General features: G+C 36.0%; 1 long non-coding RNA gene, 11 other non-coding genes and 3 pseudogenes across 12 annotated transcripts in view; all 15 read right to left on the bottom strand.

Annotated features, from left to right (window-relative positions):
* Positions 1-16638, bottom strand: part of LOC123778179 (uncharacterized) — a 67545-nt gene that overhangs the window by 1742 nt on the left and 49165 nt on the right. The window contains exons 24-33 of the long non-coding RNA XR_015721878.1: positions 15143-15228; positions 14341-14499; positions 13378-14066; positions 8797-11126; positions 7369-7451; positions 6406-6488; positions 4378-5863; positions 3367-3457; positions 1477-2538; positions 501-583 (exon numbers count right to left, since the gene is read on the bottom strand). This is a non-coding gene — a long non-coding RNA (uncharacterized LOC123778179). The remainder of the gene's footprint in view (positions 1-500; positions 584-1476; positions 2539-3366; positions 3458-4377; positions 5864-6405; positions 6489-7368; positions 7452-8796; positions 11127-13377; positions 14067-14340; positions 14500-15142; positions 15229-16638) is intronic.
* On the bottom strand, positions 100-171 carry LOC123778226 (small nucleolar RNA SNORD113/SNORD114 family). The gene has a single exon (XR_006775855.1). It is a non-coding gene; the product is annotated as a small nucleolar RNA SNORD113/SNORD114 family (small nucleolar RNA).
* Positions 1077-1148, bottom strand: LOC123778220 (small nucleolar RNA SNORD113/SNORD114 family). Its single transcript, XR_006775849.1, has one exon. It is a non-coding gene; the product is annotated as a small nucleolar RNA SNORD113/SNORD114 family (small nucleolar RNA).
* Positions 2068-2142, bottom strand: LOC123778247 (small nucleolar RNA SNORD113/SNORD114 family). Its single transcript, XR_006775872.1, has one exon. It is a non-coding gene; the product is annotated as a small nucleolar RNA SNORD113/SNORD114 family (small nucleolar RNA).
* Positions 2954-3028, bottom strand: LOC123778230 (small nucleolar RNA SNORD113/SNORD114 family). Its single transcript, XR_006775859.2, has one exon. It is a non-coding gene; the product is annotated as a small nucleolar RNA SNORD113/SNORD114 family (small nucleolar RNA).
* LOC123778233 (small nucleolar RNA SNORD113/SNORD114 family) lies at positions 3980-4047 on the bottom strand (annotated as a pseudogene).
* Positions 5147-5228, bottom strand: LOC148107724 (small nucleolar RNA SNORD113/SNORD114 family; annotated as a pseudogene).
* Positions 6007-6081, bottom strand: LOC123778229 (small nucleolar RNA SNORD113/SNORD114 family). Its single transcript, XR_006775858.1, has one exon. It is a non-coding gene; the product is annotated as a small nucleolar RNA SNORD113/SNORD114 family (small nucleolar RNA).
* On the bottom strand, positions 6974-7045 carry LOC123778219 (small nucleolar RNA SNORD113/SNORD114 family). The gene has a single exon (XR_006775848.1). It is a non-coding gene; the product is annotated as a small nucleolar RNA SNORD113/SNORD114 family (small nucleolar RNA).
* Positions 8373-8446, bottom strand: LOC123778238 (small nucleolar RNA SNORD113/SNORD114 family). Its single transcript, XR_006775863.2, has one exon. It is a non-coding gene; the product is annotated as a small nucleolar RNA SNORD113/SNORD114 family (small nucleolar RNA).
* On the bottom strand, positions 9506-9580 carry LOC123778249 (small nucleolar RNA SNORD113/SNORD114 family). Its single transcript, XR_006775873.1, has one exon. It is a non-coding gene; the product is annotated as a small nucleolar RNA SNORD113/SNORD114 family (small nucleolar RNA).
* Positions 10640-10711, bottom strand: LOC123778234 (small nucleolar RNA SNORD113/SNORD114 family). The gene has a single exon (XR_006775861.1). It is a non-coding gene; the product is annotated as a small nucleolar RNA SNORD113/SNORD114 family (small nucleolar RNA).
* LOC123778263 (small nucleolar RNA SNORD113/SNORD114 family) lies at positions 12545-12617 on the bottom strand. The gene has a single exon (XR_006775886.1). It is a non-coding gene; the product is annotated as a small nucleolar RNA SNORD113/SNORD114 family (small nucleolar RNA).
* On the bottom strand, positions 13943-14015 carry LOC123778243 (small nucleolar RNA SNORD113/SNORD114 family). Its single transcript, XR_006775868.1, has one exon. It is a non-coding gene; the product is annotated as a small nucleolar RNA SNORD113/SNORD114 family (small nucleolar RNA).
* On the bottom strand, positions 14946-15023 carry LOC123778228 (small nucleolar RNA SNORD113/SNORD114 family; annotated as a pseudogene).

Below are 16638 nucleotides of genomic sequence, written 5' to 3'. Positions count from 1 at the left end.
GCGTGAACACTAACACCAAAAACAAGACCCTGTATATTCTGGAGATCTGTCCACACAGGATCTCTTCAAACAATGGGAATAAACTAGATTTCTATTCTGTTGGACCTCAGAGTTCCAGACATGTATCCATCATATATGACTCATACACCACCAGTGATCATTACTGATCCAATATTATCCCTCTTTTTCTTCATTCATTTCTAATTGTTTATTGAGTAAATCATTAATTCACTAATAATTTTAAATGCTGTAATTCACAAAAACTGAGGATGAACTTATATGTCTCTATTTCTACTTAGACAATTTTCACATCAATATATCTCTTTAATTAATTATCCTCAGTGTATGCATGGATTAATCATCATAATGGTTTATACATCCCATATTTATCACTGAAATACAGTGCCTCTTTTCATTATATATTGTAGTTTTTAATAATACAGTGAATTAACTTAAAAAACAACACATAAACCAAGAAAATAATTTCAACTGTTACTTACATTAATCCCCGTCCTCTTATCATAGAGGCAACCAGAGAACTCAGGATCATGATAGATGTTAAATCAGCTCACGTGTGTCCATTCTGAAGAGTACAGAGTAGAGCAAGATGAAAAAAGGATTGAGATATTATGCTCACTCATCCTTGCACCCCACTTTTAATTTAGTCAACTATTAAGCAGTGAATTGCAATAATGCGTATTTTATTTTCTCCTAAGTAAACGAACAATATCAGTCTAGCCACTAATAAAGAATATGAACATTGACTATTACTTATCAGCCATTATATCACCCTCAAGGAACAAGTCCTGTACCATATGTTCCCTATAGACATCAGCATTTTAAATATACACTAATACTATTCCTTGCCTAACCACATATTTTTATAATTGGACAAGATGTCACTGTTTTCATCTTTATTTATTTGTATGTTTGTTTATTGATTGTTTCATTGATCCAATTATAAAAATTGAAGGAAAATGCATAAACATAAAGACCAAAACCAAGATCCTTGTATAGTCTTGGTATCTGTCTATACAATCACCTCTAACAGGACAATAAACCAGATTCCATTTCTGTTGGACCTCAGAGTTCCAGACACGTATTCATCGTATCCGACTCATACGCCACCAGTGGTCATCATCGATCCATTATTGTCCCCCTTTTCCTTCATTCAGTTCTACATTGTCTATTGAATAATTCATTAAATCACCACGGATAATATTAAAACCCTATCATTCACAAAAGCCCAAGAAAAGTCATGGTATCCTAAATCTGTAAATAGAATCATTCTCACATCAATGTATCTCCTTTAAAATTATGCTGTTATTCATGTATGTGTTAATCAATATAATGTTTCATAAAATTCAGTATTTGTCACTGAGCTATTGTTGGCCTTCTGTGATGATACTACACAGGACTCACTATGCTGAATGAGATAATCACTGAAACCAAGACAAGAAACTGGATACTGCTCACATTGTTCTCTGGGCTTCCAACACAGAGATGCAACCACAGAGCTCGCCACCATGGAGTATTTCTTAATTCAGCTCAAATGTGTCCATTTCGAGAAATGAAAAGCACAGTCGATGATAAACAAAAGTAAAATAAAACTTTTATTTCCACTTATTCTTTCTTCCCACATTTCACTTACACAGTCATTTAGATACCTATGAATATGTCACAACATTGATTTTTTTTCTTTTAACAACAATAGTAACAAAACTTCTCAAAATTAAAATTGACCCAGAACAATGAAATTGACTCTAAATTGTTCATGTCTAAATGCCCGTTGGCTGAACAAGTGACACTCTTGAGCCATTTAATTCTTAACGGGTGTCAGGGTTTGCAATCTGTATTACTATTTCTTGCCTAAATACAGGTCTTCATAGTTGGACAATGCTTCACGCTTCTGTATTCATCCGCTATTCATATTCTTCAATGGTTCTACCCTTGATCCACTTGTAGTAACAAACCTAAATCTGTCAACCCAGTTAAACCATAATCTTTGTGCTTTCTGAACGTCTGTCCATCGGATCAAATAAGCAGTGAGAAAGACTATATATTGAATTGGACCTCAGCGTTCTAGATAAACAGTGTTCATCATGCATAACTCATCTTCCACCGGTCATCATCACGGGTACATTAAAGACCCACTTTTTCTTCATTCCTTTCTATATTTGTACCAATTCAATCATTAATTCATTGATTAATACGTAACAAAAACTTGAATCAACAACCTGAATATTCCTAACTTCTACCTATAGAGTAATCGCCAACACAGATTATATCTCTCTCATCAATCAATCTCAGTGTTACATAGTATCAATTAATCAATATGTTTCATATCATATTTATCATCGGGCCATAATTTACTTTTTGATTATATTTATTAATTTTCAATAATACTGTGAATACCCTTAAAAAAAATGACCCAACCCAGACAGAACCTCTCATTACTACTCACCTGGCTTTGCTCTCCTAAAATGCAGGCAACATAATAACCGTGATCAGGGCAGAAGCTGAAATGAGCTACAGCATCTGTTTTAAGAGTGCCAGACAGAGAACATGAGAAAAAAATGAGACCTTCTTCCGTTGACCCTTGCTTTACATCTTTCATTTAGTCAGGCATTTAAGAAATTGTTACTGGAGAACATTAATTTCACTATCTTTTATAAAAACGAACCACTTCATACTTCATCAACATTGTCTGTAATTTGTCCTGTCTATATCATCCGAGCCAGAGAGGGGAGAGTCCTGTACTATTTATTTCTCTTTGGACTTCAGTGTTTTCAAATTATATTAATTGTACTTCTTGCCTCCCCACATATTTTTAAAATTGGACAATGTTTCTACGATTCACTTTTTAAAAATACATTTCCTTATTGATGTTTCACTGATCCGATTATAATCAAGAATGGAAATGCATGAAGAGAAAGACCACATTTCTTTTGTGTTGGACCTCAGAGTTCCAGACACGTATCATTCATCATTCGTGATTCATACGCTGGCAGTTATCATCACTGATCCAGAAAACACTGCCTTCTCTCCATTCATTTCTACATTGTTTATTATTTCATTAATTCACTAATTACAATTTTAAAACTGTATGATTCACAAAAACTCAAAGGGCCTTGACTGAACTAGTATATGTCTGGAACCACTCCCACATTATTATATCTCTGCCATATTTATATTTATCAGTTTTTCATAAATGCTTTAATCAACATAATACTTCATTTTAACCCCAAAGTTGTCACTAGGACACAGCTGACCATCTGAGTCGATTTCATCTTTTTTATTACTGCAGTGAATACCTTTAGACACGCCACCACCCAAACCAAGTCAAGAATTTTGGTTATTACTCACATTGGTCTTCCAACTCCTAAAACAGAGATGCGACCCTGGAGCTCGCGATCAGGGAAGAATCCTTAACTCAGGTGTTGTGTGTCTGTCTGTTCTGAGGAGCAAATGATAAGAAAGGTTGAGACCTTCTTTCCATTGGTCTTCGCCTTTCCCCTCCCATGTAGTCAGTCATTTGGGCCATCATTAATTTGGTGTATGTGTCTTTTTTCCCTTAAGCAAACAAACGTCAAATTTACCACTGACCCAGACGATGGGCATTATCTATAACTTACCCTGTCTCTATCATCCTTCACTGTATAGTAACAGTTATGTACAACTTGCTTCTAGTTGAACTTCGGGGTTTTCATGGTATATTAATAGTACTAATTATTAATCAATAATAATACATTAATAAATAAATTAAGTCTTAATTATTGCCTGATCACATCTTTTTATAATTAGACAATGCTTCACTCCATCATTTTTATTTATTTATTTATAGAATCTCTTATTTATCCAATTGTAATGATACATATACATGCAAGAACACCAGGATCAAAAACAACATCTTACTATATTCCTGACATCTATTTATTGATGTCTTCAAATAATGAGAATGTACTAGATTAATTTTCTGTTGGACCTCAGAGTTCCACGTTTTCATCGTATATGACTCATACGCCACCAGTGGTCATCATCGATCCAATACTGTCCCTCGTTCTACGTTATATTCTCTTTGTATATTTATTAAATCATTGGTTTACTAATAATTTAAAACCCTATTATTCACAAAAAACTGAAATGAGTCTTTCTGTCCTTATACTGAATATAAACTTATTCTCACATCAGTTCCCTTCATTAATTACCCTCACTTTCCATACCTGCATTAATCAATATAATGTTTTCTAAAATTCACTATTTATCACAGAGCTACAGTTAGCCTTCTGTGATTCTACATGGAATTTCTGAATAATGCACCGAATATGCTGGAAAAAAATCACTGAAAAAGGACAAGAAATCTGACCATTAACTCACACTGGTCTCCATGCTTCTGTCACACAGACGCTACAAGAGAGCTCGCCACCATAGCAGAGTGCTCGGTTAGCTCGAATGTGTCCCTTCTGCGCAGTACAAACCATAGTCAATGACAGAAAAAATGATAAAATGTTTATCCCTATTGATTCTTGCCTTCCATATTGCATTTACTCACTCATTGAGGAATTCATAAATTTTTCATAATGTAGAGCTTTTTCTCTTAAAAGGAAAACTTCGAACTTGACATTGACCCAGAATAATGAAACTGACTCTTAATTACTCATGTATATATAATCCTTGGCCAAAGAAGGGACACCCTTTTAACATATATTTCATGAAGGGCATCAGGGTTTACAAATTTTATTCATATTTCTGGCCTCACCATCTTATGTTCATAGTTAGATAATAATTCACCTTTTCTTCTTAATCTATTATTTAAATATCCTTTAATGGTTCTATCCATGGTCCATTAGTAATAACAAATATAAATATATTCAACCAAGGAACGCCTGGGTGGCTCAGTCTGTTAAGTGCCCAAATCTTTCGATTTTGGCTCAGGTCATGATCTCAGGGTCATGGGATCGAGCCCTGCGTCAGGCTCTGCGCTGGGCATGGAGCCTGCTTAGCATTCTCCCTCTTCCTCTACCCCTCCCTTCTAAAAATAAGTAAATAAATAAATGAATAATTCATCCAAAATAAGAACATAATCTGTATACATTCCTAACATTTATCCAGAGGGTCAAATAGAGAAAATAGGATACTCACTGTATTGCACCTCAGGGTTCCAGACACATAGTGTCCACTGTCCACTGTCCATGACTCATCCCCCACCAGCCATCACCACTGGTTGGTTCCTTTAGAGGTTAGTTTATTCACCCATATATTTGTTCGTATACTTGTATCAATTAAATCATACCTTCATTGGTAATAATATAATCAATACAGGATTAACAAAAACTGAAGTACATGATACTTGAATATCCCTAACCTCTTCCTTTAGAATCATTGCCAAAATAGATCATATCTCTTTCACTAATAAATATCAATGTTACATATTATCAATCAATATAATGTTTCATATCATATTTATCACTGAGCCATAGTTAATTTCTTCTTATATTTAGTAGGTTTTTTAAAAGATTTTATTTATTTGACAGAGAGGGAGAGAGAGCATGCGTGTAAGCGAGCACGCAAGCAGGGGAAGCAGCAGAGGGAGAGAGAGAAGCAGGCTCTCCACTGAGCAGGGAGCCCGACCCGGGGCTCAATCCCAGGACCCCGAGATCATGACCTCAGCCAAAGGCAGACGCTTAACCGACTGAGCCACCCAGGTGCCCCTATTATATTTTAATAATACCATGAAAGCCCTTAAACAAATGACCCAAACCAAGAAAAGAACTTTGACCATTACTCACGCTGGTCTCTTTCTTATAGAAGGGAAATATGGTGACCCTGATCACAATACAGGTGGAAATCTCGAGCTTCTATTCTGAAAAGTACCAAACACAAAAAGTGATAAAAAGATTGAGACTTTCTCTCAACTGATCCATAGTTTTGTCTACTGATTCTTTCATGGTTCAATTATATTAAAAAATGGAAATGCATGAAGAGAAGGCACATATCGCTTTTGTGTTGGACCTCAGAGTTTCAGACACGTATTACTCATCATCCGTGATTCATACGCCGGCAGTTATCATCACTGATCCAGAAAAGACGGCTTTCTCTTCATTCATTTCGATATTGTTCATTGACTAATTTATTAATTCACTAATTATATATAAATTCCATTATTTACAAATCCCAATAAGGTCTTGATATCCCTAATATGCTTCTAGATCCATTTTTACATCACAATATCTCTTTTATCAGTTTTTCATACATGCATTAATCCGTATCATGCTTCCTATAAATCTCATTTATCAATAGGATAAAGACTGCCCTCTTTGATTGTATTTCAAATACTGGATTGCTATAGTAAATACCCTTAGACAAAAAAAACCAAATCAAGAGAAGAAATGTCATTAAGCTTACACTGGTCTCCAGGCTCCTAAAACAGATGCAACCTTAGAGGTCAGGATCAAGGAAGAATCTTTAAATCAGGTCCAGTGTCTCTTCTAAGGAAGACAAAGCAAAGCAGGTGATAAAAATGGTTGAGACATTCTCTCCATTGATCCCAGCTTCAACATTCACAGAGCTCTCTAGGCAATCATTAATTTGGCGTATTTATTTAGTCTGATAAGAAAACAACTTCAGTCTTGTCACTGAGCCAGAATATGAACATTGTCTGTAACTTACCCTGTCTACATCATTCTTACCCTGAGAGGTAACGGTCCAATATGATTCATTTCTAACTGAACTTCAGGGTTTCCATAGTAGTTTAATAGTGTTTGTGCGTCACCACATAATTTGATAACTGGACAATGCTTTACTCTATTCATCTTTCTTTATGTTTTTATTTATAGATTCTCACATTTATCCAATTGTAATAGTAAAATAAAAATGCATGAACACCAAGACCAACAGCAAACCCTTCATTTATTCCTGATATCTGTCTCTAGGATGCCTCCAAACACTGGGAATGGACCAGACCAATTTTATATCGGACCTCAGAGTTCCAGACACGTATTCATCGTACACGACTCATACGCCACCAGTGGTCATCATCGATCCAATATCGTCCTTCTTTTTCTACATAGATTTCTATTTGTTTATTGATCAAATCATTAATTCACTAATAATTTTTAAGTAGTACAATTCAAATAAAAAGAGACTGTAAGTCTCAAATCCATACTCAGAACTAATCTCATATCAATATAACTCTCATTATCATCCTCAGCTTTCATACTTGCATTAATCAATGTGTTTCATGCATTCCATATTCAACACTGAGATCCAGCTGCCTTCTTTAGTTCTATTTTACACATTTTAATAACACAGTGAATAACCTTTAAAAAATCCACTTAAACTGAGAAGAGAACTTCAACTGTTACTCACATTAATCTCCATCCTCCTATTTTAGAGGCAACCACAGAACGTGTGCCCATGGAAGCGGCTGAATCATCTCCAGTGAGTTCATCCTGAGGAGTAGAGAACAGAGCAGATGATTAAAAAAAAATTGAAACCTAATCCGCATTGATCCTTGCTTTCTGCATTTCATTTACCCAGTATTTAGGTATTTATTACTGTTTCTTTATATATGTATTGTCATCCTATAAAAATCCAATCTTTGGTCTGAGGAAGAACAATTACAGTGATTCGTACTCAGGCATGCCTACAGAACCAGGGTCAAAGAGATGACCCACTGATCCACTTTTTCTTTTTTTTTTTTCTTTTTTTTTTAGATTTTATTTATTTATGTGACAGAGAGACAGCCAGCGAGAGAGGGAACACAGCAGGGGGAGTGTGAGAGGAAGAAGCAGGCTCCGATCGGAGGAGCCTGATGTGGGGCTCGCTCCCATAACGCCGGGATCATGCCCTGAGCCGAAGGCAGACGCTTAACCGCTGTGCCACCCAGGCGCCCCTGATCCACTTATTTCTTTTTCTTTTATTTTTTTTTTTAAGATTTTGTTTATTTATTCGACAGAGATAGAGACAGCCAGCGAGAGAGGGAACACAAGCAGGGGGAGTGGGAGAGGAAGAAGCAGGCTCCGATCGGAGGAGCCTGATGTGGGGCTCGATCCCATAACGCCGGGATCGCGCCCTGAGCCGAAGGCAGACGCTTAACGACTGCGTCACCCAGGCGCCCCTGATCCACTTATTTCTTAACGGCATCACAGCGCTTTCAATTCTTAGCAATAGTATACTCTGCCTTGCTACTTGGGTTGCTATTTGGACGATTCCTCACCCTATTCTTATTTATTTTTATTTGCTTGATCGTTCTATCATTGATCCACTAACAAGTCTGTATCTATGAAACAATTCAGGAATATGATCTTATTCCTGACAGCTCTCTGTAGAATCAATTTCAACAGAAGGAGCAGACCAAATTACGTTCTGTGTTGGACCTCAGAGTTTCAGACACATAGTTTCATTGTCCATGACTCCCATGCCACTGGTTATCATCACGGGTCCAGGACTCAGTCTCTTCTTAGTTCTACTTCTGTATCAATTAAATCATTAACTCATTGATAATTATAAAAATAAGACATGGTTCACAGGAAGCCTAAAATAAGATCCTTGAATACCCCTAACATCAGTTTACAGAATCATTATCCAAATGGACTGCATCACCTCCAACCTGAACATTACGGATTAATCAACATAATGTTTCTTATCGCATTTATCATGAGAACACGTTTAATTTTTTACTGATTTTTCTTAGTGATACAATGATTACCCTTAAACATATGTCCCATTTCAAGACATTTATCTTGACCATTATTCGCCTTCATGTCTTTCCATACTCAAAGGGAGGATCACAACCTTGATCATGGCAGAAGCTGAAATCAGGGGCGCCTGGGTAGTGCGGTCGTTAAGCATCTGCCTTTGGTTCAGGGCGTGATCCCGATGTTCCAGGATCAAGTCCCACATCGGGCTCCTCCGCTGGGAGCCTGCTTCTTCCTCTCCCACTGCCCCTGTTGTGTTCCCTCTCTCGCTGGCTGTCTCTCTGTCACATAAATAAATAAAATCTTTAAAAAAAAAAAAAAAAAGCTGAAATCAGCTCAAGCATCCGTTCTGAAGAGTAACAAGCAGACAAGATGATAAAAATATTGAGATATTCTCTCCATTGATTCATATACCCCACTATTCACTTGCAGTCATTTTGGCATTTATGCAGTTATTGTAATTTTCCCCTTAATAAATCAAATGTCGAAGTTGTAACTGACTCAGTAACTACTACTTACTCTCCACATCATTCTTCCTCAGACATATACACGTGAATCTTTTATTTTCCATTCTGATTCATAGTAATATCATTTTACTTATTATATACTATAGCAATGAACAATGCTCTACCCTCTTTGTATTTATTCATTTATATATTTATACTACTATTTATTTCTTATTACAATACTTTACAACATTTGTGTACACACAGACCAAGTGCGCGGTCCTCTCTCTAGAGGATCTAGACCTGACCTCTCTCTAGAGGATCACTTCAAATGGGAGAAAGGACTAGATTTCTTTTGTGTTGGACCCCTCAGTTCCAGACCCGTGGTGTTCATCACCCAGGACCCATATGCCACCACTTGTCATCATTTATCCGGATATTTCCCTCATTATCTTCAATCACATCTACATGTTTTAATTAATTCATCAATACACTAATAATAATAAAATATTTTTAGGGGTCACAAAAACTCAAAACAAATCCCTGAACATCTCTAACATTTGTCTACAGATAATTTCCACTGACAATATATATCATTCATTAATTGACCTCAACGTTTCCTATATAGGTTAATTAACACAATGCTTCATATTAATCTGATTCTAATTATTTGGCCATGGCTGGCAATCATAAATTATATTTCATAATTTTTTAAATCTTATTATGTTATGTTAGTCACCATACAGTACATTATTAGTTTTTGATATAGGGTTCCATGATTCATTGTTTGTGTATAACACCCAGCACTCCATACTTCACAATTTTTTAATAATGCAGTGAAAACCTTTTTGTAAAACCACAAAACTAAGAAAAGAATTTTGACTATTACTCATATTGTGCTCCATGCTCTTCACACATAGATGCAACCACAGAGCTCTTGACTATGCTGGATTGCTTCAATCAGCCAAGGGTGACCATTCTAAGGAGTATCAGACAGAGCAGGGGATAAAAGATTGAGATCATATTTCATTCATCCCTGTACTCCACCTTTCATTCAGTCAGTCATTTAGGTAGCTATTGACTTGGGATAATGTATAGTTTCTTTTCTATTAACTAAACAAATAATATCCATCTTGCCCCTTCCAAAGAATCTGAACACTATACTTAATACGGTCTATACAATCAACCTTAGCCACAGAGACAACACCCTTATACCATCTCTTTCCTAATGGATATCAGTCTTTTCAATATAATTAATATATTACTATATTATAGTAATTTTTGCCTAACCACCTATTTTCATAGTTGGACAAGGCTTCATCTTCTCCATTTAAATTCATTTACACATTTGTGTATTAGTAATTTCACTGATCCAATTATAAAAATAGGAAGAAAATTCATGAACATAATGACCAAAACCATAGTCTTTATATATTTCTGACCTTTGCGTCTATACCACATCAAAGAGGGACAACGGAGTAGATTCCAGCTGTGTTGGACCTCAGAGTTCCAGACACGTATTCATCGTACATGACTCATACGCCACCAGTGGTCATCATTGATCCATTATACTCCCTCTTTTTCACCTTTTGTTTCTACATTATTTATTGATCAATTCATAATTCAGTTTATAATTTTAAAAATGATTATTCACAGAAACAAAGAGTCTAGAAATCCCAAATATCTATTTAGACTCATTCTCATGTCTTTATCACCTTCATTAATTATTATCAATTCATGTTATGTGCATTAATCAATATAATGCTTCATATTAATCCCTTATCGGTCAGTGGGCTATTTGGATTCCACTGATTATACTCCACAGTTTTCAATAATGCACTGAATACTGTTAAACAAAGTACTGAAACTAAGACCAAAACTTCGACTATTACTCACACGGTCTCCATGTTCCTATCACGTGAATGTAACCCGAGATTTTGTGACCAAAGAAGAATCCTTAAATCTGCTTGACAGGTCCATTCTAAGGAGTACAGAGTAGAGCAGACAACAGAAAATTTCAGATCCAATCTCCACTGATCCTTCTTTACTGCATTTCATTTATTCATTTAGCCCACGTTAATTTTTCATAATGTGGTACTTTTTCCCTTATCTAAAGGAAAGCTTAAACTTGAGACTGATTAATAACAATAATAACAGCTCTTACTTATCAGCGCCTCCATAATTCTTAAGCAAACAGGCAAAAACGCTTATTCTGTTTATTGCTTAATAAGCATTTTTGCTCATTTTTTATATGTCGCCACATACATTCCCAGCTGGACAATGCTTCACCCTATTTATCTGGGATTTTTACATTTTTAATGCTTTGAATTCTGAGTCCTTCATAATAATAAATCTAAGTATATGAACCCAAACTAAGAATATGAGCTTTGCCTGTTTCTACATTGACCCCTGGTGTCATTTACAACAGAAAATAGGCTAGATTTTGTTTTGTGTGGACTCCGAATTATGGACGTGCAGCACTCAACCCCATAGGATTCCTATGCCGCCAGTTCTCATCATTGGTCTGTGTTTGGGCCTCCTTTTCTTCAATCGTTTCTACATTTGTAACAATTAAATTGTGATTTCATTGATAATAAAAATCAATAAATGATTCATAAAATCACAAACAAAGACCCCTGAAGAAGCCTAACTTCTATCTGCAGAATCATGTACCACATAGATTACATCTTTCATTAGTTGACCTCAATGTTGCACATTATCGGTGAATCAACATTAATATTTCATATCATATTTCTCATCAGGCCACAGTTAACTTTTTATTGTATTTATTACTTTTAAATGATACCATGAATGCTCTTAAACAAATCACCCAAAACAAAGTAAGGCCTTTGACAATTACCTGCCTCTGTCTCTTTTCTAACACAAAGATAACGATTTTAATCACCGGGGATGCTAAAAACCAGTGTGTGCACTCTGAAGATCTGATAAAATACGATACAAGTAGACAATATGGTAGAAGATTGAGTCATTTTCTCTGTATTTTCCACCACTCGTTTGGATAGTCATTTGGGCATTTATTAATTTTTGGTAATATTTATTTATTTTTCCCTTACTAAAATAAACTTCAAATTGATACCTGACTGAGAGCAATAACTATCACCTATCACTGTCTAAATCACCCTTAGTCAAATATGAAATCCACGTGGTCCTTTTTTTATCCATTCCTTTACACTAATATACATTTTCCTTAGTATGTATTTCATTTTGCTCATGAACAAAGCTTCATTTCTCCATGTTTACTTATTCTTCCATTGATACATTTATAATAATATTTTAAAGCTTCATGAACTCAAAGGCCAAGAACTAAATCCTTATATATTCCTGACATCCATCCATAGGTTCCCTTCCTAAAGGAGAGTGGACCAGATTCCATTTGCATTTGACCTCAGAGCTCCAGAAAATGTGTCTATCATATATGACTCATATCCCACCCATCATCACTGGTGGTCCAGGACTGGCTTTCTTTCTCCATGACCACCTACATTTGTTCACCATTTAATTCATTAATAAAGAAATACACATAAATCACACGAAAAAAACAAAAGTAAGATTCTTTAGTATCTCTAACATCCTTATACACAATCATTTCCACTGAGACCAAATCTCTTTCATTGACTCAGCTTAGTGTTTTATATATGCATTAATCAACACAGTGCTTCATATTAATCTGATACTTAACACTGGCATATCTCATCTTTTTTGATTATATTTAATACTTTTTTAAGTTTTTACTTCAGTTCCGGTTAGTTAACATACTAGGTTATTTTAGTTTCAGGTGTACAATATCGTGATTCAGCACTTGCACACAACACCCAGTGCTCATCACAGGTGCGCTCCTTAATGCCCATCACCTGGTAATAGCCCCTCACCCCCACCAACTCCCCATCAGTTATCATCAGTTTGTTCTCTGGAGTTAAGGGTCTGTTTCTTGGTTTGCCCCTCTCTCTCTTTCCCCTTTGCTTTTTTTCTTAAATTCCACTTATGAGTGAAATCATACGGTGTCGGTCTTTCTCTGACTGACTTATGTCACTCAGCATAATACCCTCTAGCTCCACCCATGTCATTCCAGATGGCAAAATTTCATTCATTTCTATACGATTTATATATATATATATGATTTATATGATATGTATATATAAATTTATAATAATACATTGAAAATGTTTTTTAAAACAATAATTGAGCCAAGAAGAACATTGACTATTACTCACACTGGTCTTCATGCTCCGAAAACCAGAGAGCTCCTGACCATGGAAGACTTAAATCCACTGGAATACGTCCATTCTGTGGAGTACAGAAGTGGAAGAAGAACAACAACAACAAAAAGATTGAGACATTCTCTCCATTGGCCCATAATTCCACCTTTATTTATTCAGCCATCTAGGAAATTAGTAAGTTGTGATCATGTCTATTTTATTTTCTCTTAAGGGACCAAATCACATCAATATGGCCATTGACAAAGAATAAACAATGACTACTCATTACTGCCTATGTCATACTCAGCAAAAGGGACAACATGCTTGTATCATTTATTTTCATTAACTGTCAGTGTTTGCAATATATATTAATTGTACTTCGTACCTCACCATATATTTTTACAACTGGACAATGATTTACTCCCATCATCCATTTGTAATACGTTTATTGCTATTTTCACTGATCCAATTATAGTTGTAGAATGAAAATGAATAAAAACCAAGACCAAAAAGAAGATCCTTGTATATCCTGACGTCTGCATAGCACCATTTCAACAACATGGAATGGATTTGTTTTGCGGTGGACCTCAGAGTTCCAGACACATAGTATTCACCACACAATTCCTATGCCATCAGTCGCCACCACTGGTCCAGGACTGGCTCTTTTTTCTATTGTCATCTGCACCTGTTTATTGATTAATTGCCTAATACAGAAATAAACATAAGTCACCAAAAAAAAAATCACAAAACCCTTGACTATCCCTAACATCTATCCATACAATTATTGCCACTGAAGACAAACTCTGTCATTAACTGAACTCAGTGTTTCACATATGGACTAACATCATACTGGCTCACAACGATGTTTGATATTGGTATGTTTGGGCTTCTTAATTATAGCAAACACTTTTTAATAATAGAGTCATTAAAACAAAACAAAACATTCCATCCAAGATAAGAACACTGACCATTACTCACATCGTTCTCTAGGCTCCTAAGACAAAGACGCAACCACAGAGCTCCAACATGTGCAGCTGCTTTAAGGAGCTTGAGTGTGCCCGTTCTGAGGAGCCGAGAACAGAGAGGACGGTAACAAACTGCGACCTCATCGTCATGGATCCTTGCTTCTGCAATTCCCTTTTCAGTGATTCAGGCAATCATTAATTAGGCGTATACTATATTTATTTCATTTTCTCTTAAGAAAATGAACAACTTAGACCTTGTCCCCAGCCCAGAAAATGAACATCGACTATCATTTATTTTGTCTCTATCATCCTCAGCCAAAGATTTAAGTCATATACCCATTTACACGTCTTCAGACTTCACACGCTTTTCAAATTTATTAATACTATTTCTTGCCTTACCACGTATTTTTATAATTAGAGCATGCTTTCCCATATTCCTCTTTCTTTACTTATATTTATATATATATATATTTGTTTAGTGACTATTTCAATGCTCCAATTATAATCGCAGATGAAAATGCACGAACAAACACAGAGACCAAAAACCAGATCTGTCTGTATTCCTGACTTCTGCCTACAGCATCCTCTCAAATGAAGAGGTTGCCCTGTAGTGTTTGGTCGGACCTCAGAGTTTCAGACACATGTCATTCATCATCATCCATGACTCATACGCCACCAGTCATCATCATCGGTCCAGGACTGGTCCTCTTTCCCTTTGTTCACTTCTAAGTTCTTTATTAATTCACACTAATGATACAGTGAATATTCTTAAGAAAACCGCCCAACTCAACCCGAGAACTCTGACTATTACTCACGTTGGTCTCTATGCGCCTAATGCCTAAAGGCAGGCACAGAACTCATGACCATGGAAGATGCTTCCATCAGCTCAACTGCGTCCATTCTGAGGAGTACAGGGCAGAGCAGGGGATAAAGAAAATTAAGCCCTTATCTACATTTACCATGCCTTTCCACATGTCATTTACTGAATGTTTTGCATACGTGTTAATTTTTCATTATTTTTCTTTCCTACAAAGGGAAGAAACTTGAACTTGGAACTGATTCAGAATTTTAAAATAATTGACTTTTAATTACCTATGTTGACATAATTCTTAGCCAAAGAAGTAACATACTTGATCCCTTTATTTCTTAATGGGCACTGGTGTTTTTTTTATTAATAATATGTCCTGCCTCACAACGAATGTTCATAATTGGCCAGTGCTTCATTTTCTGTTTATTTACATTTCTTTAATGGTTCTAACATTGATCCATTAATGGTAATAAATTTAAATCTATAAAGCCAAAATGAGAGCGTGACCTTTACATATTTCTGACATCTGCCCATAAGATCATTTCCAAAAGAGGGATTGGACTAATTATGTATTGCGTTGGATCTCAGAGTTTTAGATACTTATTTTCCATTGTCCATGGCTCATACGCCATCTCCCTTAACTATGGAGAATAAACTGAGGGTTACTGGAGGGGAGGTGGGTAGGGGGTTGGAGTAACTGGGTGATGAACATTAAGGAGGGCGCTTTGATGTAATGAGCACTGGGTGTTACATGCAACAGATGAATCACTAAATTCTACACTGAAATTAATAATACACTGTATCTTAACTAACATGATTTTAAATAAAGCCCCCCAAAAAAGCAAGCACACATATTACATATCACCATCTGTATCATCCTGTCCCAAAATGTAAACCCCTGATCCATTTATTAATCAATTCCACTTGTCCCAAGTTACATTAATAGTAATTCTCGCCTCACCACATATATTCATAGCTGGATATGCTTCACGCTTTTCATCTTTAGGCACTGACATATTTGTTTCTCTCCTTTATTCATTACGATAATAAAATCAAAATCCATGAAGCACCAAAGCCTAAGAACATGACCCTTGAGTATTACTGAAATCCACAGGCTCAGTCCCACAGATACAGACGCTTAAACCCCTTTTTGTAATGGACCTCCGTAGGCCACAGGTGTTTTGATCATAAAATATGGTTCAGAATGCATTCCATTCACATCCCTGGTCCACAGTTTGTCCTTTTCCAGCTAATCTGTATATTCTTTTTCTATAGAGTCACCACCTGCATCAGAACTAAACCACTGACTACCACCTACATCTCCCATGTGCTTCTTCCTCGTAATAAAGGGAGTTTACATCTTTATGAGTTAAGGAATGTCTAAGGAAAAGCTGAAATAGAAATTTAAAGAGCTATAAAAATGAATGACACGGACTTGACCTATTTTTAACATCATCTCAACTAGTGGAGGCGGGTCGGAGGGGGGAAACAGGTGACGGGGAC

This window comes from Ursus americanus, chromosome 26, assembly GCF_024610735.1.
Source record: "Ursus americanus isolate L20-20 chromosome 26, mUrsAme1.1.p, whole genome shotgun sequence".
Classification (NCBI taxonomy): Eukaryota; Metazoa; Chordata; class Mammalia; order Carnivora; family Ursidae; genus Ursus; species Ursus americanus.
The sequence above is the reverse complement of the archived record's forward strand: the minus strand, read 5'-3'. Positions and strand labels throughout refer to the sequence as shown.